This window comes from Condylostylus longicornis, unplaced genomic scaffold, assembly GCF_029603195.1.
Source record: "Condylostylus longicornis isolate FDR11 unplaced genomic scaffold, ASM2960319v2 ptg000004l, whole genome shotgun sequence".
In the NCBI taxonomy this organism is placed as follows: domain Eukaryota; kingdom Metazoa; phylum Arthropoda; class Insecta; order Diptera; family Dolichopodidae; genus Condylostylus; species Condylostylus longicornis.
The window spans coordinates 23388532-23411547 of NW_026577973.1; the positions used below are offsets into that span (position 1 = coordinate 23388532).

Below are 23016 nucleotides of genomic sequence, written 5' to 3' on the forward strand. Positions count from 1 at the left end.
GAACGGAAGATGAATTTTTCAATTTTAAAATAATTATAAAGAATGCATTTTTGATTCGATGGTTAATTCATATCAGTAAAATCTTTATACAATTATGTACATATATGTATATTATATTGCAAACAGTTAAATGTTAGAAAAACAACAATCATGACTAAATACAGACACTAGACCTTAGCACGTCTTTTGCAAACAAATTGCAAAAGTAATGAATTTCAATATTTTTTGACGCTAGTCTCATGCATATCAGTTCTAACAGCTAGAACACGTAATTGTTTATTTTTTAGGTTTTTTTTTGTATTCTTAACAAGAATAGGAATAATTTTCAAAAATATTGATTTCTTCCATCTGCAAAACATCTATCACTTCCAAATGGAAGTGATAGATGTTTTGCAGAAGTATTTTTTAGGTTTTTTTTTGTATTCTTAACAAGAATAGGAATAATTTTCAAAAATATTGATTTCTTCCATCTGCAAAACATCTATCACTTCCAAATGGAAGTGATAGATGTTTTTGATATGATCGCCAGATTTATGGATGACATTCTGGATAAGTGCCATTCTAAAAATAAATATCAAAATTTACTTTCTGCATAAAATAATGTTTTTATGCTAAATGTTATTTGAAAAACATTATATACCAAAATTTATTAAATGAATTTGTATTTTTCTTTTATTAACACAAAAATTTTGTATAATCAAATTTGTTAATTAATATAAATTAGTAAAAAGTTCAATTAGATTAGGATTTTAATAATGGATGAGTTATAAATGTGCATTCTTTAAATTTCTTTTTGCTTGAGTGTCAGTTACGTAAGCATAAAATAATGAGTTGCTATTCTTAATAACCAATATTAACCTTAACTTATAACTTAATAATAACCAACACCCTTATTGTGCTACTTTTTTTTTTTTAAATGAATATTTTAAATATTGTACACGAAATTAAAATAATTTTATGTATTTTTTTAATTTTTTGAAAGACACCATATACAAACTTACTATTACGTTTTATAAGTTAAGAATACTCAACGTACTGTGTATGTCGTGTAAGAATTTATAATAATATAGTATACACTTACATACTTCACTTACATACTTAATTTGGAATGTCTTTTCGAAAATGGTTCACTCTCGAGACATGTTTTAATTTAACCTCTTGACTTAAATTAATGACTTGAATATTTTAGGACTTTTATTTCATCATTATAGTAGCAAAATATAAAATGTAAACATTTTAAGCTGTTGAAATTCATTTGGAATGATTTAATTTAATTTTTTATATTAAATCTAATGGATGATATGTTTTATATCTCAATACTATAATACATATATAAATATTATAGTCTTATATTATATTAATACAAGACAAATCTTATTTTAAATATTATTTTTTTTACGACGGATTTTAAAGTTAATAAATTTAAAACATAGTTATTTAAAGAATATCGTATAATTTTTATATTATGAGTTGTATATAAAGCAATCGGGTTCCTGCAAAAAAAAATGTCCATGTTCGCCTACATTCATTTATGAACATATACCTATATGTGTAGTTATAAAATGATAAACAATATTTTCTTTTTTATTAGACAACTTTTTAATTAAAAAAAACCTAAAAGGATTTGAACAAGAGTACTCGTATACAGTTGACTGTACTCGTATACAAATTAATTATTTATCTGATTAATATTAGATAATTTTTATTTGAAGACGTAAAATAAAAAATTCTCTTAAATAAACGTAAACCTAATTTGAACAATATATATACCTACATATTAATGGTTTAGTTAACAGAATTAAGAAGAATTTTGTCAATTTCATTTTGTAACAAATAACTTGAAAATAAATGACACAATAGACTTGACTATCTCAAAACAAAAACATTTAAAATCTATGAATTTAAAATTAATCTATAACAAATTAAAGAAAGCAAATTTAACACTTTTACGTTTTCATTTTAACACAATTTTAATTTTCAAAAAAAATTTCACGGTCACTTAAAATGAAAATATTTGAAATTATTTTAAAAGTGTATAAAAGCATTTGTAAAAAAAAAATGAAAAATTAAATTTTAATTGAATTTTTAAGTGAAGACAATTAAATTGCATTAACACAATTTTAAACCTTACCATTAGGAAATTTTTTTATAAATATTTCTTTTTAGTTCTTGATGTTAATAGTAAATCTTTATGAATACCTTATGATTGTGGAATTTAAAACTGTTTTAAATATTTGTGTATATTATGGGTAATTTAAGTAAATGGATCAAAAAAATTTGTTCAAAAACAATTAAGGTTTTTGAAAATGAGTTTTTCCGAAGCCAAGTTTTGCTTTAACCTGCAATTTTGTTAAAAGCTTTTAGCTGCTGCTCCCAGACTATTACTACATTACAATGCTCGTTACATTCTTAAATAACCAATTTTTAAAATTGCATATTTCTCAATTAAATAAATGCCAAAATATGTATAAAACATTAAAAATATCTTAGTTGTAAAGACTTTAAAACAGCCTAAACTCTATAAACACAATAACCAACTATTTTAAGACAAAAATTTGTATATTACTGGAAGATTATAAATAAATAAATAAATAAATAAATAAATAAATAACCAATTTTTTCACGTAATATTATTTTGTGCATTTTTTCATTTCTCTTTTTTTATGAATTAAACATTTTCTTCGGCAAAAACGAAATTATTAAATTTTGTTTATAATAATCATAAACGAAATTATCATAACCATAATCATGTTATGTTTACTTTGATAAATACGATACCGCTGTATACAAATTTGATTAGAACTTTTGTCTAAAGCGTGCTCAAATCTAATCATCCAATTATATTAAGATGGATGTCAACTCGAACATTACATAACATTTTTGTACATTATATTTCTTTATAAGTCTGGAAATTATTTACAAGGCAAAAATTAAAACTAGAACCTAAATGATCTTAATAAAATTGATCAGCATTTTTTATTTGGATCTGAACTTAATCCATTTCTCTTCCTCTCTTGTTATATAAAATTTTAAGTAAATTCCCATTAACATTCTTTATCTTCTTTCAAAATAATACTCTTAATTTTTAACTCAAAAAATGTTCGACTCAAAGATTTTGTCTATCTTCTCTTTTTCTACCTTTCTCTTTTTTTTTATTTTTCTATAATGGCCGCTGGAATTGATAATTACACTCGTTAATAGTCAAAATTTTCGAATTTCACTCAATATAATGCACTCAAATTCTGCCAAAGGTAGATTCTTTAGAGTTTGCTGAATTGCACTAATTTAGACTTGCATAACTTTGAGTTAATCACTTATCATGTGAGTAATATTTGTCTAAAATTATAACCTATTAATAACATGTCATATTTAGTTGAAACATATAGATAATATTATCTTTACTGAAAAAATTTAAAAATCTTCGCAAAAAAAAAAACTTTTTAACGTAATTTTGTTTTGAGATATTTTCTCTAGTACCTAGATATAGACATTTAATTATTGAAAAACGGAATATTGTAAATGAAGATTTAATTGGTTAAAAATTAGTTTTAGTACGTATAATTATAATTTGCCTCTTTTATTAAAAATAACGGTACCGATTGTACCGATGAAATAATTTGTATTACATAAAATTTTAGTAAATAATTGCAGCTCAGAAATCCATTTGAATATTATCAATCAAAATTTTAAGCATAAGAAAACCAAATTCATTATTCTAGAAACTAAAATTTAGTACTTGGTTTTTTTTACTATATACAGGGTGATTCAGAAAGGTATACAACAATATATATCATTGGTTAGAGGATCGAAAATGGGTAAAAGTTTTGTTCCGAAAAGTCTCAAGGGTTTCTGAATTCCAGAGATTTTAACGAATTTTCACGAAATTTTTACTTATCCAAGTTTTTTTTATTATCACTTTCGTTCCGAAAAAGATAGGAACTTTAAACAAACAATTTCTGAAAGGCCTAGTAAAGGGCTTAAAATAAACATGCTGTTTAATTTTGTATTTTATGTACTTTCGGAATACCAAGCATGCGAACTTTAGGGAAAATCAAATTTTTCACTTGTTTTATGCTTTCAGTTTGATCTTCTAACCAATGATATACTTTGTTGTATACCTTTCTGAAGCACCCTTTATACATGAGTCTATTTTAAATATACAAAGTTATGTGTATAAACTAAATGAGTACATATAATGCAGAGGTGATAACACGATAGATCATATTTTGAAGAATGACCTTCAAAATATAAAATTATTAATGAAATTTTATGCTCCTGCTAAAATTTATTTTGAAATTTTATTTTAAGCGTTGAACATTTATCGTGTTTTCTGCGCTACTATATTATCTATCAGAAACTTAAGAAACTATAATAGCCCGTGTACATTGATAATTTCGTGAAAATTTAAATCACAAATAAAAAAAGGCAAATTTAACTTTAATTTGTTAATTAAATTATAATATAGATAACATTAATTTCTTAATGTTTAACATAAAAATGTATGTATGTGCTAATATAAAAAAGTAATAGATGCGTTGCAATATATAGTTCATTGAAAAAAGGGCTTAAAACAATATTTAAAGTTTGTCAAAGAAAAAATTTTAATTTGTATAACACGACATAAAAATTATTCATTAATATTCAATTATTATTTATATTATTAAAATAAAAGAATATACAAAATATAATTATGCAAAATATGCGTTTATGTGGGTTGTGTTCATTTTTTGTTTTAAAAAAATTAAAAAAAAAAAAAACAATTTTGACTAGAAGTGATTAAGCAAGATTCCGAATTATTTCAGAAATGTCATTGATTTATAATTATCACAAAATGTTCCACATTAGGCGCATAAAACACTTCGATTGATTGATTTTTTGTTTTTTCTAAGTTTTAAAGAATATATTTTGTTCAAACTAATGCGGTTTTGGAAGTAGCATTCTTTCCCTGAACAAAAGTTTTCCAGGTTTTTTCATTGCTTTTATACTTAAAAAAATATGTCATAATTTAGTATGTATGTAATGAAATCGGTGTTTTGAAGTAGAAAATGTAAGCCGCTTTTTTTTCTAAATATCATCAGTCATAACTTTTGACTGTAGCGCAAAAATTTTCTTCTAGAGAAATGTGTTTTATGTGTTTAAATTTTTTTTTTATTTTAAGGTCGGTAGAAGTTCTGTAAGACGATGTCTGACCTAACAGGTAGATCGATAAGTAGACATAATGGAATTAATAAGCAATCTTCACTTTTGTTGCAAATGTTCTAAAAAGCAAGTTTAATAAACTTGGATCGAACTCAGATGGTTGTTAAACATACATACATATACATATGTATGCACTCCATTTCAACCAAAAGGCTAGAGTAATTTAAAAAAATTTTTTATATGTTTGAAAAAGTAAAACAAAAATTGTACAAAAACAATACAAAATTTAAATCTTTTTATTGCATGGGTGCCGGGGTGATGATAACCAAATTTTACATTTGTTATAATTGGGGTGCGGTAAACCTGTCGGTGCGGCCAACATACTAATGGAGTTGTAACATTAACGATTTCGTCAATTAATTTTCCTATAAAGTCTTATATTCTACTGTTAAATTATAAAGCTTCATCTATTTTTATTTTAATTTATCTAGAAGTCGAAGTCGAATATTCTTATTTTCTAAAATAGCAACTATGATAGCGACATAATGAAATTACTTTATTACCGTTTTATATATTTCATATAGAATTCATGGTAGAGAGTACAAAGACAAGTGAAAGAAAGTACTCGCTCAAATTAAATCAGAATAAAAACATTTGGGTTATTTTTTATTACTTATGTACTTATATTTCGATGAAAATCGTTAATTGCCAAGATCTTTGATACAAAAGTCATTTAGATTATTTTGTTATTCTGCATTTTATACTTTGAATTGCATATTAATTCTTCAAGTTCTTGCTTCGGCAGAACATATACTAAAATTGGAACGATACAGAGAAGATTAGCATGGCCCCTGCGCAAGAATGACACGCAAAATCGTGAAGCGTTCCACATTTTTGACTTTTGACCTGTTCAATGAGGAAATAACATTAGGTGAATTTGAAAATGTTCTGCATAACTATAGGGGAACTACGCCGAGTTTAGATGGAGTTACGTATGGTATGCTTAGACATACCACGGAAAACTTTAGAAACCAACTTGTTGCGTTATATAATGACGTTTATGGTTCGGGTAACTTTCCACAGGCTTGGAAAGTTGCCGAGCTGATTCCCATCCCGAAGGGCTCGGGAAATCCTAACGATCCTCAAAATTATAGGTTTATACCCCTGCTGTCAACTTTGTCAAAAATCTTAGAAAAAATCATAGGCAACAGATTAAGCTACATTTTAGAAAGAAAATTATCAAGTAAAATACATGCTTATAGGCCCAATAGAAGTACAAACACCCTCTTACACACTTTGGAATTTGATCTCTCTATGGCATTACACATGGGCGACCACGCTACTGGAGTTTCCTGCGATATTGAAAGAGCATACGCAGGGTGGCTAAGCACATAATTTTGTAGCAACTCATTGAGTGGGAAATTGGTGCCAAAATGACCAGAACGATTGTAAGCTTTTTAACAAATAGAAGGATCGTCATGAGAGTAAATGGTGTTCATTCGGGTGTTAGAAACCTTTAGATTGGGGCGATTTACGTGCCGTTAGGTTCCCTATAAACAAGTTGGAGGGCATCCATATATGCAAAAGAAGAAGCTGTCTTACGAGATCTTTGACATATGAGGGATGTAGGGTCCCATTCAAGAATGAAATCTCCCTACTAGGCTTAGGGTTTACCCCATGTTAACCGATTGGTCCAAAAATTAAAGAGAACTAACAACCTGTTAAAGTTAATTTTTCGAAATAGGTTTGGCCCTTCTTTGGAAGTGGCACTCCAGATTGCCAGAGGCTTGCAAATCGGTAGAATTGATTATGCAATCTCGATTTATGGTTTTTGTACTCAAACTCAAATATCTTTGGGGGCCTTGAGAACGACAAACGTTGATGCGTTACTGGTTGAGTCGGGTTTTCCGACCTTTACCGAAAGGAGAGATTTTTTATCTTGTAGGTTTGTTCATGATCAATTTGGTGACAGGAGTAGACCTTTGAATAGGGTAGTCGCGCCGCTGTATAAAAATGATATAGTGGTGCCCCATAAGTCCTCGCTTACCAGAGCTATACAATTATCTAAAAGTGCGGGAATAGTCTTCGAGAATTCTTTGCCAAACACACACAATCTTAGGCCTTGGTCCTTTGATTCAATACAGGAACTTACCGATACGTCCATATCTCGTTTTTGCAAGTCTAGCACGAGCGCGCATAGTTACAACCAGCATTTTTTGGCACTTATAGAAACGAATCCTAATTCATATAGGGTGTACACGGATGCTTCTAAAACTACGGAGGGGGTAGCTTACGCTGTAGTTGATGAACGAAAATTGTTAATTAGGAAAAATATGGCACCAAACGTTGAGATTTATAATGCGGAAATCACTACCTTGTACGAGGCACTGCTGTACTGTAATGAGCTCGATCACGAATCTATAATAATATTCTCAGATAGTCTGTCCGCTCTGAATGCAATCAGGAACTTTAGAAATAGACAGCCAATCATTCCAGCGATTCGTAATATTATCGTTTCTCATACTAAAAGAATTAGAATAGTGTGGTACCGGGTCATTCATATAAGTGGGAATGTTTTTGCGGATAGGGAGGCCAGATCTGCCATAGGTAGTCCTTGCGTCAATAGATCTATTTATTTTCGATCAACTAAGGCAAAAGAAATTAGAAACTACATAGATACCAAAAGGCATCTCTGGTAGCTTTCTTAGATGCCATTGGCCGCGCGCTGCTCCTCCGGTATACAAGATAGGTAACAGAATTGTAGAAACAAAAATTTGCAGATTGCGTCTGGATCACACGCTGTTCACGAAAAAATATCTATTTGAAAATACTAGTGCGCCAACTTGTTCCTTTTGTGGCAATATTTTAAATGTTAAACATATTTTTATGGAATGCTCTGTTGCTAGGGATTATTTGGAGTCCTGCTCTAAAGAGTTCTATGAAATTTTGCTTCCAATAACCGAGAATATAAACTTTATTAAGAGTATTTGTGACCTATTTAATATGTGGAATTTGATTTAATTAATCTTGTTAAGAAGTATATAAAGGTCATAATGCACAAAAAAGTAAAATTAAAAATATTGAAATTGTAAACTAACGTAGTACTCGTATTAAGTTAATAACATAAGTATTAAGATAAATTAGTTTTCTAAGCCCATAATGGCCCTGGCAGCCGATAATATTATTATAATTTATTATATAATGTTATATAAAATAAATAAATAAATAAATAATTCTTCAAGAAAAATACCAATTTGAATTAACATGTTATATTATTCATTGAATTTTATCATGCATCTTAAGTTCTGTTAAATTTGCAGTAAAATTCATTTTAAATTCTAATTTGAATTTTTCATATCATCAACGTCATATTTATTTAAAATATTTGGTTGAAAATGACAACTTAGGTCTAAAATATACAATAACAACTTTTTATATTTGCTCATTGCACTTTTAGTGTGAATTTAATTTTTTTTGTAGTCAACTTACTATAAACAAAAAGTTGAATAAATAAAGCGGCTAGTGCTAAGAAAATTGTGTAATTTTGTCAAATTAATGGAATAATGAAATTATAAATAGAAATTATAATAAATTAAAATATTTGAATAATATGTTAACTGTTGCGAAATGTAAAATTAAAGTTGAATAAATTTTGAGCATTGACGTCTAGTTTTTGAAATGAAGACTGACAAAAATTCGAATAGATTTAGAATAAAAATTTTATTTTTCGTTTATTCTTTTTAAAATAATTCTGTTTATTAATTGTCATTAATTTTAAATTTATTAAGTCTATTGTACAGATACTATTTTCTAAGTTGCGTATACATATAAAAAAATGATTTTAAATTGTTAAAGAAATAAAAAACACAAATCCTTCTTTCCTTCGAGCAGGAAAAACTTTATTCATATACCTTCAATCATAAACATACCTTTTTAATATTCAAAAATTAATTTTTCAAATATCTTAAAATATGCGACCACAAACTGAAAGCTTTGGTTAGATAACGGAAATGCCTAATATTTACATTAAAAGTAAATTATAATTAGTGGATATTTCGAGTTGTGTAGGAGTAAGACACCTCAAGGTATATATTTAAAGTAGGGGCTTTTTTAATAATTAAAGAATATTATAGAAATTATATAAATTATATAATATATTGTATTAGAATTAATTTAAACAAGTGTCAATTTAAATTATTGTATTTATTGATTCGAAAACATTGTTTATTTTTAAAAGCAAGCGTAAAAACGTCAGTACAAAATACAATAATTAATATTTATGTATTTACTGCAAAAAATCGTAATAGAAAAAATCAATTTATGACGTCAACGCAAAACAAGTAATATGTATATTAGGTGGTAGTATAGTTATATTACGAGTACTGACTTGGTATAAGACCTATTATTTAATTTTTTCTAAAACATTAATTGTGAATTGTTGCTGTAAAATTCTTTAAAAGTATAATTTTATACAATGTACAAGTATATAATGTACAAGTATCTAGTAAGTGTATACGCATGCATCTACATATGTGTATGTATGTATGTTTTACATAGTTTCAATTTGTATTAGGCTGTAATAACAAATCGATTAACTCAATTGATTTAATAACAAATTTGTTTTAATGATTAAATCACAACATACCAAATTTTATGATTACGTTTTTGGTAGGTTTGAAACGTCAGGGATCGCCAATCTTAGTTTCGATTTTAATAAGTGGGCAACATAAAATAATAAAATAAAATTAAACTAGAAGTAAGATGAAAATCCTAAAGTTTGAAAATTGAAGTGTACGATTTTAAAAAACTCTTGTGCTACCGAGTTTACTGTCATTATGTGTGCAGTAGCTTATATATACTTACGCCTTACTTTGTACTTTGATAAAATAAATTACTAAACAATGTGCTGCATTTCTTGCTCAGCTTCAAGTAATTATTAGTTATAAATTCATTTGTTTCTTATTCATGATATTTGAGATCTACGTATTATTTAAAAAAAAAAGAGAATTTTGTAGGCATATGCCACATTTATCGAGAATTAAAGTATAAAATCAACACCCATGTTTAATTAATATCAAAATTTTAAAATTAAAAAAATATTAAAATCAATTGAATCAACTACATTACTATATATGATTTTTATCCTAGAAGAGGAGGGGTGAAATAAAAAAATTATAATGTAAAATGCAACAGTGAAACTTTACATTAGCCGTTATCTACATATACATATAGTTTATAGGGTTATGTATAGAAGACAATTTTTGTTATTACACAACAAACTATATCCTTCTTTTTTGAGAGGCGCTATTTCAAATTACAATATTTATTACTAACTAGCGCACCTCAAAATATAGTTCAGCAAATATAGTAAAAAAATATTTTAGAAAAATGTTTTAATTTTTCATTTTTTTCTCTAAAACTTCGGAAATATAATTTCGAAATTGAGAATAAGAACTGCTGAATTTGCTGTTTTTTTCTATAAATAAACTGCTTTTTTTTTATAGAAAAGATGAAGCGTTTTTGTATCGTATTCAAGTAAACTCACAGCTGAAAATCAGTGAATTTCAGATGAAAAAGTGATCTTTTGACATGAAATGCAAATTCTACATGAAATTTATATATACATACGCCGATCTAAGCCACTCGATTAAAACTTATATAAAAATATTCTTAAAATATTTTAACCCGGTACTGATCTAATGTATATACTTTTAATTCAATTTTATTTTCATGATTTTCTTTTGGAAACATGGAAAATTAATCAATAAAAATCTTAATAATTAAAAGACTTTATAAAAATATATTTTTATTGAAAATATACAACATAAAACTTTTATTCTTAAAGAATTCTCATTAAAACGAAAAATATATTGCTATTACAACTTGTTTTAAAGCACATATGATTTATTCTTGTGTCTATTTACAATATTTTATTTCCGCATTTTCTCAAAACGTATCTACATAAAAATAATATTAATAATAATTTTAAAAATATGAACATATGCTTGGTGTCAACACAAACATGACTAAATTCAATTATTTTTCTGATCATTTAAATAATTTGATTAAGCGCATGTACAATGCAATAAGCGTGCGTACATTTACCCAGAATATAGAATGCCATGAACAGGTCAATTGCTGACCACTATACTTTAAAAACTTCTTGAAAATTTCTATATAGAATTCTTAAACGTATATGAAATTAGCGTGTGGGAAACTATGTTTATGAAATTTTTATACTGAGTAAAAGGAGGTTGATTCATTTTACAATAAATTATATCATAATATACTCATGTAATAATATATGTTCAGATAAAGTTTAAATTATGATTTTTGAAATTTTATTAATATTCTTTGTAAATTATTAAATGTTTATTACACGATGTAAATATAATAAAATGTGCATAATTTTGCACTTATGATACAATTCTGGAGCATTAGTTTTATTTTTTATCATTTAACTAATCTAATTTTTATATAAAAATAACTAATACTCCTCTAATAGAGTTAATGGGCTTATGGTACTCTATTGCAACATTTTTTACATAATAATGCAAAACCAAAAGTCTATAATAATGCTTTTTATACCCATACGAACGTATGTTCGAAGGGTATACTAAATTTGCCTTACCGTTTGTAACGCTAAGAAATAACGGTTTTAGATATAGACTCAAGTGTATGTTTTTGATCAACGTCAAATTCTGAGTTGATTTATCTTTGTCTTTACGTCCGTCCGCCCGTCTCAGCGATAACTCAAAAACTAATTAAGCTAAGTTTCCCAAATTCACAAATGATTTTTATTGTAGTAAGTGCCAGAACCCTATTTAAATTGGACATGATTGGGCTACCGGTTCGGGTAGCTGCCATACAACTTCAAAATTTATTTGACTATATCTCAGAAACTATAAAAGCTGTATAGTATTGAAATTTTTCACAAACGAATATATTAGTAGGACCAATGTGTCTTATAAAAGTCGTTGAAATTTCTTGGCTCCTTCTGGTACCTGCCATACAACTTCAAAAGTTATTTGACTATATTTCAGAAACTATAAAAGCTATGGTATTGAAATTTCACACAAACAAATATATTAGTAGGGCCAATGTGTCTCATAAAAGTCGTTGAAATTATTTGACTGCTTTTGGTACCTGCCATACAACTTCAATAGTGGTTTGGCACACACAGTAATTTTGCATAAATTAATATTGTAATACGGCAACTTAAAGAAATAGTCTGTTCCATAGTCAGTTATGTCATCATTATTCGCACATTATAGATATTTGTTTGCTATCGGAGGCTCATTTGACATATTTACGAGCCTTAAAATAAGGGGCTATGATTGCTATAAAGCGGTACATCCCAGCAATCAGCCAAGAGGAGGTAGTGCAATACTAATAAAAGAAAGTATAGAACATAATGAAGAATTCAAGATAGAAACGGCTGAAATTCAGCTTATTTCGATAAAAATTAAATCAACTAAGCAGGACTTTAGTGTTGGTGCTGCATACTGTCCACCAAATTGCAGCATTAAAAAAAATAACTTTTAAAGATCTCCTGTAGAAGCATGGACACAGATATCTAATAGGAGGTGACTATAATGCCAAACATACAGATTGGGGTTCTAGAATCACCTCAACTAGAGGAAGAGAGCTAAGAAAAGCTATTCAAGAGCTAAGTTGCTGCTATCACTCCACTGGTACTTCTACTTATTAGCCTACTGACACTAACAAGATTCCTGATGTTAATGACTTTTTTATAACCAAAAAAATATCAGAAAACTTTCTAAGTCTTGAAGATAACTATGATTTTAATTCGGATCACTCTGCTGTGATATTAAAACTAAGTGAAAATATAACTAAAACATTATTTAGGCCCAGTTTAACAAATAGCACTACAGATTGGGTGCGCTTTAGATACGAAATAATAAACAATATTGACGTAAATATTAATATACAATCAAGAGGGCAATTAGATGGGGAGTTAGAAGAATTTATTAAAATCATACAAAGAGCTGCATGGAACAATATAAAAATGTCAAAGTACAAACCGACAGCAAATAGCTATCCTCGAGAAATAACTGATTTAGTAGGTGAAAAGAGAAGGACCAGACGTAGATGGCAACGTTCGCGTCACCCTGATGATAAACTGTTTTAAACAGAGTTTCCCAGGTGCTTAAAAGAAAAATCCAAGAATTTAAATCGACAACATACGAAAATTATATAAAGAACTTGTTAGCTACGAGGGAAAGGAATTATTCCTTATGGAAGGCGGCAAAGAGTAAAAAAAGGCCGATCAGGCACGCTCCGCCACTGATGAAAGCAAATGGCAGTTGGGCGAGGAGCAATATAGAGAAGGCCGAATTGTTTGCTGATCACTTGGAAAACATATTCACGCCAAACGAAATAACCTCAGGTGTGGGTTTGGTAGAATCTATCGCAAATGAAGCAGACAGCATGGCTCTACTTACTCAATTGGAGGTTGTGGAAGAGATAAGATCCCTGAAGTTGAAAAAATCGTCAGGTTTTGATCTTATTACTGCGGAAGTACTGAGAGAGCTACCAGACGAGGCATTGGAACATCTGACGAAAATCATGAATGCAGCTATGGATTTAAGGTATGTTCCTTGTGCTTGGAAAGTCGTGGAGGTAATTATGGTGCCGAAACCCGGGAAATCCTTGAGGGAAACAAAGTCTTACAGGCCCATTTCACTATTACCAATGATGTCTAAGTTTTTTGAAAAGCTGCTACTAAGGAGATTGAAGCCAATAATAGAAAATAGGGGCCTAATACCGAACCATCAATTTGGTTTTAGAAGAAACCATTCTACAATAGACCAGGTCCATAGAATAACTAATATTATAGAAAAAAGCTTGGAAAATAGGGAAATCTGCTCTTCCATGTTTCTAGACGTAGCACAGGCATTCGACAAGGTGTGGCACAGGGGCCTTATACTTAAGTTAGGGCAAATGTTACCATCGTCATTTGTAAAAATTTTTGGAATCTTACTTAGCTGATAGATTATTTAGAATTAAACAAGATGCTGAATACTCCACGCTAAGAGAAATAAAAGCAGGTGTGCCTCAAGGCAGTATATTGGGCCCAACGTTGTACCTGCTTTACACGAGTGATTTGCCACAAATAGAAAATGCTACGATAGCCACTTTTGCTGACAATACAGCAATATTGGCAGTAAAAGCGAACATTGACTATTCGACAAAAAAATTACAGGAGGCAATTAACAAAATAAGCCAGTGGACTAGAGATTGGAGGGTGATGTTGAATGAAGCAAAATCGGTTCACATAAACTTCACCAATCGGAAAATAGTAAATCCACCACAAATTAACGTAAATAGAACGAACGTAGCGATCCATAACTCAGCAAAATACCTAGGAATGACTTTAGATGTCAAGCTGAAGGGGAAAGAGCATATAAAGACGAAAAACACATAGAATTAGAAAATAAATATAGAGAAAATTATTGGCTAGGTCGTAAGTCCAATTTGGCAATTGATAATAAGATCTTAATTTATAACCAAATCATTAAACCAATATGGCGATATGGCATTCAGCTGTGGGGTTGTGCCAAGAGGACTCACATTAACAAAATTCAAACATTCCAGAATAGGGTTCTACGGGGCATGGTAAATGCGCCATGGTATGTACGTAACAGTGATATCCACAGGGACTTAGGAATTCCTTTGGTTGTGGATGAAATTAGGAGTTGTGCTACAAAGCATAGGGCTCGTCTAGAACAGCATGTAAATATGGAAGCAGCTCGGCTGCTAGACAATGGCGTTATGACAGAAAGACTTAAATGAACAAAAATAATTAATGAAGTAATCATAAATTATGTGCGTAATCAAATAGCAGTTAACGCAATTAAAGTAAAAATAGTAAGCAATTTGAAGAGGACGGTCGTATTGAATTTTCGAGTTTTGAAGATTTTTGTTTCAGTTTGAATTACTCTTACACATAATATGGCATTAAGGGAATGAGTCATATTTGCAAAAAAAAAAAGATTTTTCCACTTTTCAAAAACACAAAAAAAAACAGCAATACTCCGTTTTTAGAAAATATCCTTTTTTATGAAAGTTGTGTACTCAAATAGCAACAAAAACATAAATAAACATTCAACAGTTGAAATGAAATACTGATTTTGACACTCCGAAAAATAGTATTGCCGTTGGTGATTCATAATTTCTACGAAAGAAATTTATGATCATTTAAAAAAGTCTACATCGTAGCTAATTGTTCGTAATTCGTAAAATTCTACGATTGGAATTCATGATAGGGTTGAATGTTTTACACTGACACTGCTCTTTTAATATTATTAGATGACTTCACATTGCATGTGCATTTAGGGTAAGAGCATAATTATTAAAAGAAGGTGTTAACATAATGGTTATCTATTAATAGACGAGGCTCCTAATTTGAAAAGAAATAAGTTTTTCCGAGTCGCATACACTTCGTCCAAAAGGAGCATAAACCAAAATGCACAAAAATGTACATTTTGCACTAAATGTGCACATTCCAAGAGTAACGACCTCTTTCAAAAATAAGGCAATTTTCATACAAAAAATAAAGAAAAGTGACCTTTTAACAAAATATGTCTTAAATATTCTAAAAAAAATTAAAATTAAAAATAGTGACAATTTTTTGGGTTTCTAGTATACATATCGTAATTTTTTTTTTTAAATTTAGTGATATTAAAGAATTGTAAAGTTTCAAAAAATTTCACATGAAATTGTGGGGGATTAAGTAGAAGTTATATCCCTTTAGAAGTTATACCCCCCGAAACCCTAAAAATGTCATTTTTTAACTATTTAGTGCAACGAAACCATAAGCATTTTTTAAATTTTGCAAACGCAGAAAGGCAGTGGCTATATTCCCCTAGCGCGGTATACTATAGGTTATCTTTTAAAAAACAAAATGGCCGTTCAAATTTACCGTTATCTAAAGTCCGTTTTTTCCAAATTTTTGATGTCGTTTATTTTCTAGACCCCAGACTCTAGAAGCCTGAAATAAAGGGCTTTTAGACACTAATAAATGCTTCATTTCGTTGGAAGAAAATATTTTTCCATCTCCACCCCCTCTCAAGTTATCGCCTCTTGAAATTTGTAAAATTTGAATTTTTTACGCCTTATATTTCCGAAACCGGAAGCTTTTTCAAATTTCTAAAAACACAAAAAGCTAACGGTAAATTCCATGACATTAAAAAATATAATTATTTTTCTTAACCCTCAAAATCGAGCATTATGTTAAACCCACTTTTTTTATACCCTGCACTTCGTGAAGGGTATATTAACTTTGGTATGGAGTTTGTAACTACTTGAAGGAGTCATCTGCGGTATGAGCATATACATGCGTAAAATTCTGCGTCGATTTAGACATGTCCGTCCGTCCGTCCGTCCGTCCGATAGCACGATAACTCAAAAACGAATAATGCAATCGACACCAAACTTTCACAAGTTTTTTCTTTTGTGCCAAGGACGAACCCTATTGTTATTGGACTAAGTCGGGCAACGGGTTCGGGTAACTGCCATACAACTCCAAGAGTTTATTTTAAATATTTCAAAAACTAATAAAGCTATAAATATAAAATTTTGTATACATGTGTCCAATTATATTCTACACATGCTCTAAAAATTATAATGGGATAGCTGCACCGGTTCGGGTGGCTGCCATACAACTCTAATAGCAAATTTTTTATATTCGGCAAAATAATAAAGGCAGATTCATGAAACTTGGCAGTCATGTGTCCAATTATAGGTCAAATATATTTCTAAAGTTTTAAAGGAATCGTTTGACAGGTTCGGGTACCTGCCATTCAACTCCAGAAGCTAATTTTAGATATTTGGAAAAATAATAAAATCAGATTCATGAAACTTGGCAGTCATGTGTCCAATTATGGCTCAAATATATTTCTGAAGTTTTGGTGGAATTGCTCGACAGGTTCGAGTAGCTCCCATACAAGTCTAAAAGCTTATTTTAAATATTTGGAAAAATAATAAAGTCAAATTCATGAGGCTTGGCAATCGTGTGTCCAATTATAGGTCAGACATATTTCTAAAGTTTTGATGCAATTTCTTGACAGGTTCGAGTAGCTCCCATGCAAGTTTAAAAGCTTATTCTTAATATTTGGAAAAATAATAAAGTCAGATTCATGAAACTTGGCAGTTGTGTGTCCGATTATAGATCAGACATAATTGTGAAGTTTTGATGGAATTGCTTGACAGGTTCAGGTACTTGCCATAAAACTCCAAAAGCTTATTTTACATATTTGGAAAAATAATAAAGTCAGATTCATGAAACTTGGCAGTTGTATGTCGAGTTATAGGTCACATATATTTCTGAAGTTTTGGTGGAATTGCTTAACAGGTTCGAGTAGATCCCATACAAGTCTAAAAGCTTATTCTTAATATTTGGAAAAATAATAAAGTCAGATTCATGAAACTTGGCAATTGTGTGTCCGATTATAGATCAGATATATTTGTGAAGTTTTGGTGGAATTGCTTGGTAGGTTCGGGTACTTACCATACAACTCCAAAAGCTAATTTTAAATATTTGGAAAAATTATAATGTCAGATTCATGAAACTTGGCAGTCGGATGTCCAATTATAGGTCAGACATTTCAGTGAAGTTTCTATAGAATGATTTCAGAGGTTCAAGTAATTGCTACACAATAACGAAAGGTGCAGGGTATAATTCAATCGGTTTATACCGACTGAAACGTTTTTACTTGTTATTAATTTTTGCTTTATTTCAAAGACTGCATAAATCGTTCATCCTAAATATATGCAATCCTAGAAATACGAGTAGTTCCGTATATGAATGAAAATAATTTTAATAATGTGATAGGTACACATAGACTGTATTTTAAAAGCAGTATTTTCACTTGTTGAAGGGAACAACAATTGTATTGAGCTACAATACAAACCATTGGTTTGACCCAACTTTATTAAAAATTAATTCACCTTCGTTTGCAAAAATACTCTATTGAAATATAAGGTATATAATATGTTAAATTTACAGTTAAAATTTTTATGATTTACATATTACATATTTTCACATCTATATATTTACAATATTTTAGTAATGGTCTACAAACTTTAAATGGTCATTTTTAATAAAAAACAAAAATTAATTTACAAGATCACAATTCACAACAAATCAACTAAAAAGGATTTAATATAATAAAAAATAAAGATGTCAAGGTTATATTTGAACTTGATCTGAACTAAAAAAAATTGTCGACATACAAACACATAAATACCCACCTATATATACTTAAAAAGAGTATATTACGCAATTTTATCAAGTAACATATTAGATTATGCTTTTATACGTATACGTATATATGCAGATTGCAAATATACAGTCAAACACACATAATTGCAACACGTATATAAGCAAAACTACACTACACACAACATACACGTATTTTTTGCCCACATGTATTTTCTCTAATTCATCATACCATTTTTAATGCTTAATTGAAACTCGTTTAAAAATACAAGATTCTTATGAGCACAAAAATTTTAAATATTTTCCATTGTCGCATAAAGCTATTTACTCTTAAACACAAAATTTTTTCGCTTATTACCTTAGAAATTTGTGCTTATAAACACGAAATTTTTTGGCAATTTAATATTTGCAATATAAATTGGTGAGCTATTTGGCGTAAGGCATTTTTAGTACAAAGTTGAGATAAAAATTTAATTTCATAATTTATCGAAGCACCTTTTTCTGAAATGTGGGGCTTTGGTCCTCTAAAGAGAGGAGTTTCTGAGTGGCTCTGTTTAAACATCGGAGGTCTCGGATTTATTGGAAGGATAGTTTACGCTGAGATACTTCAGGTCCTATCTGTATTTAGTCAGAGGACACAATAGATCGAGGCGCATTGTCGCCCGATTTTCACAATCTACAATTTATAAGACGGGTAAGTATTTCAAATTATAAAAATTAAATTTTTAGTTTCTTTTACATTAAAACTATTAAATTGTTAGTTTTCATAATTTTATTTTTTAAGAAAACGTATAAATGGATCTTCATAGTATGTACATAAGTATGTGTGCCACTATGTGTATAAAAAAATGGGTATTATTTGAATTTTTACTTAAAGTTTTTGCAAATCAACACATTTTTTTGTAATTAGGCGTGAAATACAAAAAGATTTGCATATAAGTGTGTTCGACTGTATATTAATTTCGCTATGATGGCGTAGACTTTCTTTCATACAAAAAAAGTGGATAAAAACATTCATTATACTTTTATTAATTTTATGTTGGTTTACATTTAAAGAAATACCGCCAAAAAAACCATATTAAACTATAATGTGTTATACATACATATGTATAACAAACACGCTCTTATATAAGTTACTAATCGATTTTCTTGACTTCGGTGGCTAGCTAATAATTTTGTTTATTATTAAATGAAGAAAAAATTTTGATTATATTTTCTAAACAAAAACTTTGTATCATTTAAATTAAATAGCGATTAACCTGAATTTTACTCTAGTTATGGGCATTTTCCAATCGTTTGCAAAAACAAAAATTATAATAATTTTCAGAAGCGAAATGAAAATAAAAATTTTATAAATTTCCTTTTTTATAAACAATACAAGAGACAAAATTTTGTTTTTCTTTTTGTAATATTTCCCAATACATAAATGAAAAAGAATAAAAAAATTTTAAAATAAAACTTACACCTACTATAATTGACCAAAAATTTCATTAAAATTTCATCGTCTTCTTGATTAAATCAAATTTTACATTGCAATAGTGCCGCATCTTATCTATCTTTTGAATAAAAACTTAAAAAATTGATTTTTCAAAAGTATGGTGGTATGGTGTAAATTATAAAGTATTATAAAAACGTGAAATATGTTAGTGCATATTTAATATTCGTTAGATCATAAAGTATAAATTTTGGAAATCATTAACTTCTAATTTACATATAGTTTTTATTTGTATTAAAATTTATGGAAAACAATTTAGCAAAAACAGCACATATCCAAAGAGCATAACTATATAATATATATAAGAGAATTATTAAAGTATCTGTGTATAACGATTAATGAAAATTAATTTTCTAAAAAAATTCACAAACATTAACTGAAATCGAAAATGATGTACTTATGTCATTTGCAAAAACAGGCAACATTTTAATGATTTCGTATGACTAATTCATGAAATGAATTTAATGAAAGAAATGAATAAAAATTACGAAATATACTAAATTGTTTTCAATTTTATGGAAATCGATTTAGAATCGATTTTATTTGTCAATTTGATTTTAGTTAATAATTCTTTTTAGTGATTTCTAATACGGAAATGAGTATTCATTGGTATCGTAGAATTTCAAATATAATTAAGCAAATCTGTCAAGTATAATCGTTTTTCATAATAGCATGACTGTTTTTATTCAACTGTCTTAACTGAGCTCATTGATGAGGACATTAGAATTCCGATTGGCAACGATTGAGAAAAGCTAAAATGTTTAATAAAGGCATTTGCAAAATTCAAACATGTTCCAAACATTTGGAACATTGCAAATATTTTAATATTGAATAAACCTGATAAATCAATAAATATCTAATTATCATTATTAATTCGGTTGATCACCATGTGAGAATTTCTGAATTCATTACATGATATATTTTATATGAATTAATTCAGTGATAGTTTTAATATGATAATTGAGAGCAAATATTTAATTTTTTAATTATATCTATGGATTTCTATTCTATGAGAAAAACTCAAAAACTTGAATTTCATATTATTTAACCTAACCCAAGTTTTTGGATAAAGTTTAAAGACCAATAAAAAACTATGAACAAATTACCATCAACTCAGTATGTTTATGTTACTGAATCCCTTTAGAGCAAAGATCCCAAAATATAAATTTGTTATTACGTGCTATAAATTTTATGTCCTGTTTAACCCTGTCTGCTTTATCTTTTGTTAATCAAAATTTAGTTTTAATAAATCATGAACAAATATTTATGTAATATTATACTTTTTATCGATCGCATTGCATACAATAATGGAGATTATTTGATGGCACCAAATCTGGCATGTCGAGTTTTCGATGTAAACGCTTTTCATATCAGCAACTGATACCTGAATTCTTCCAAAGAAATAATCAACCATTTTCATTAAAATTTAATACATAAACTCAAAGTATTAAAATAATGATTTTATAAACTTCTTTTCGGTTATGCGCTGGCCACATCAAGTATTTTTTTTTAACATAATGTGAATGCTAATAAATGTTTATCTAAATATATTTTAGGCTTTTTCATAAACGCAGTACTCGTATATCGCGATATATAGGGAGAACTGCGCTATATTTGTGTTCATAAACAAATGTTGCTAATCAAGTTTGTTCATAAACTTTGCTAACCTATTGCAAAAATATTTAACTTATCATGGCTAGCGCAGTTAAATCAGCTATACTTCTTTTTTACTAGTTTTTGCAGTTTTTTGGGAATTCTTCTGTTAATTGTTGTACTCAAAAATAACAAAATTTCTTTTTATTTCAGTTTTCTTCTTTTTTTCCTTAATTTTTATTTTCTCTGAAATAGAATTTTCCGCTATTTGGCCCAAAATAAATAAATTTCTTTTGTAATTGACATTTTTTGTTCATGAACACAATACTGCAAATTTATAATAGCAAAGTTTTTATACAGCTGTTAAAAATATATTGTGTATGTATAACATTATTGTTTTGCAGTATTGTGTTTATGAAAAAACCTTTTATTTTTTTTTAAATTACTGCAAAATTAATTATTTTGGAGCATTTTTAAGAGAACATTTACGAGAAAAATTTAAATTTATTACATAATATCTTATGATAGCAGCGTAAAATTATATACCAACAGATTATTACTATATGCATAAGACTCAACAAAGTAACTTAATTGATATTATTCTAGACTTAACCTAAAATTTTTTTTCTTATTCGAATTCCAATATTTAAATAAGTTTTTGAAATTGTACATTACTTAGCATAAAACCGCCCAAAACGTATTAAATGAATGTAAAGCAATTTAATGTAGTATAACGCTGGTATAAACTTTATTTAAAAGTAAAAAAATTTTTTTTTTTTCATTATTTTCTTTAAAATGCGCCTCACCTGTGCTTCCAAGCAAGTAAGCAACTAATTATAATTATGTTATATTTAAGTTTAATAAAAAGAAACACTTAATTATCTGTATACACTGTATAGATTTAAGCAAACTTTATTTCATGTTCAAGAAAACAGATGTTTTCACTTGTTTCTCAATGTTCTTCAAAATTTGGGTTTCTCATTAAAATAATAATAAGGTAAAGTAAAGCTCAAATATTGTTTTATTTGGGAATGCATTTTTATTTTATTCGTCAAACCAAATTCCAGAACGTTTATTACAAGGTTCATCAAATTTTAATTAAATAGACTTACCAAAATCTAACCTAATATACCAGACTTACAAATCATACCTGTTATCTGTAATTTATAATTAACATTAAGAAAAAAAGAAATTTGTTTATTGTTTTATTTATATTTATACTTTTTCTATTTTATAACACTCTTTTATACATATCAAATATACATACACATCACAATATTAAAGAAAAAACTGTATACATTACATTTGATATTTACTTTTTATCACAGTATGCCATTTTTAGCACTTTTCCAAAAAATTTTTGGAAAAAAGTGCTTATTAGTTTCACTCTGTCCGTCCGTCCGTCCGTCCGTCAGTCCGTCCGTCCGTCCGTTCGTCCGTCCGTCCGTCCGTGGACACTTTTTTGTTTACAAAACTTCTACACCCTTGAAGATAGGAAGCTGAAATTTAATACGTACATAGATCTTTACTAGAAACTTATTTCTGT

The 23016-nt window shown here is 28.4% G+C and overlaps 1 non-coding gene across 1 annotated transcript; it reads left to right on the forward strand.

Moving 5' to 3' along the window:
- The first annotated feature begins 5928 nt into the window (after nt 1–5928).
- On the forward strand, nt 5929–6035 carry LOC129614616 (U6 spliceosomal RNA). The gene has a single exon (XR_008697389.1). It is a non-coding gene; the product is annotated as a U6 spliceosomal RNA (small nuclear RNA).
- Nucleotides 6036–23016: the final 16981 nt, after the last annotated feature.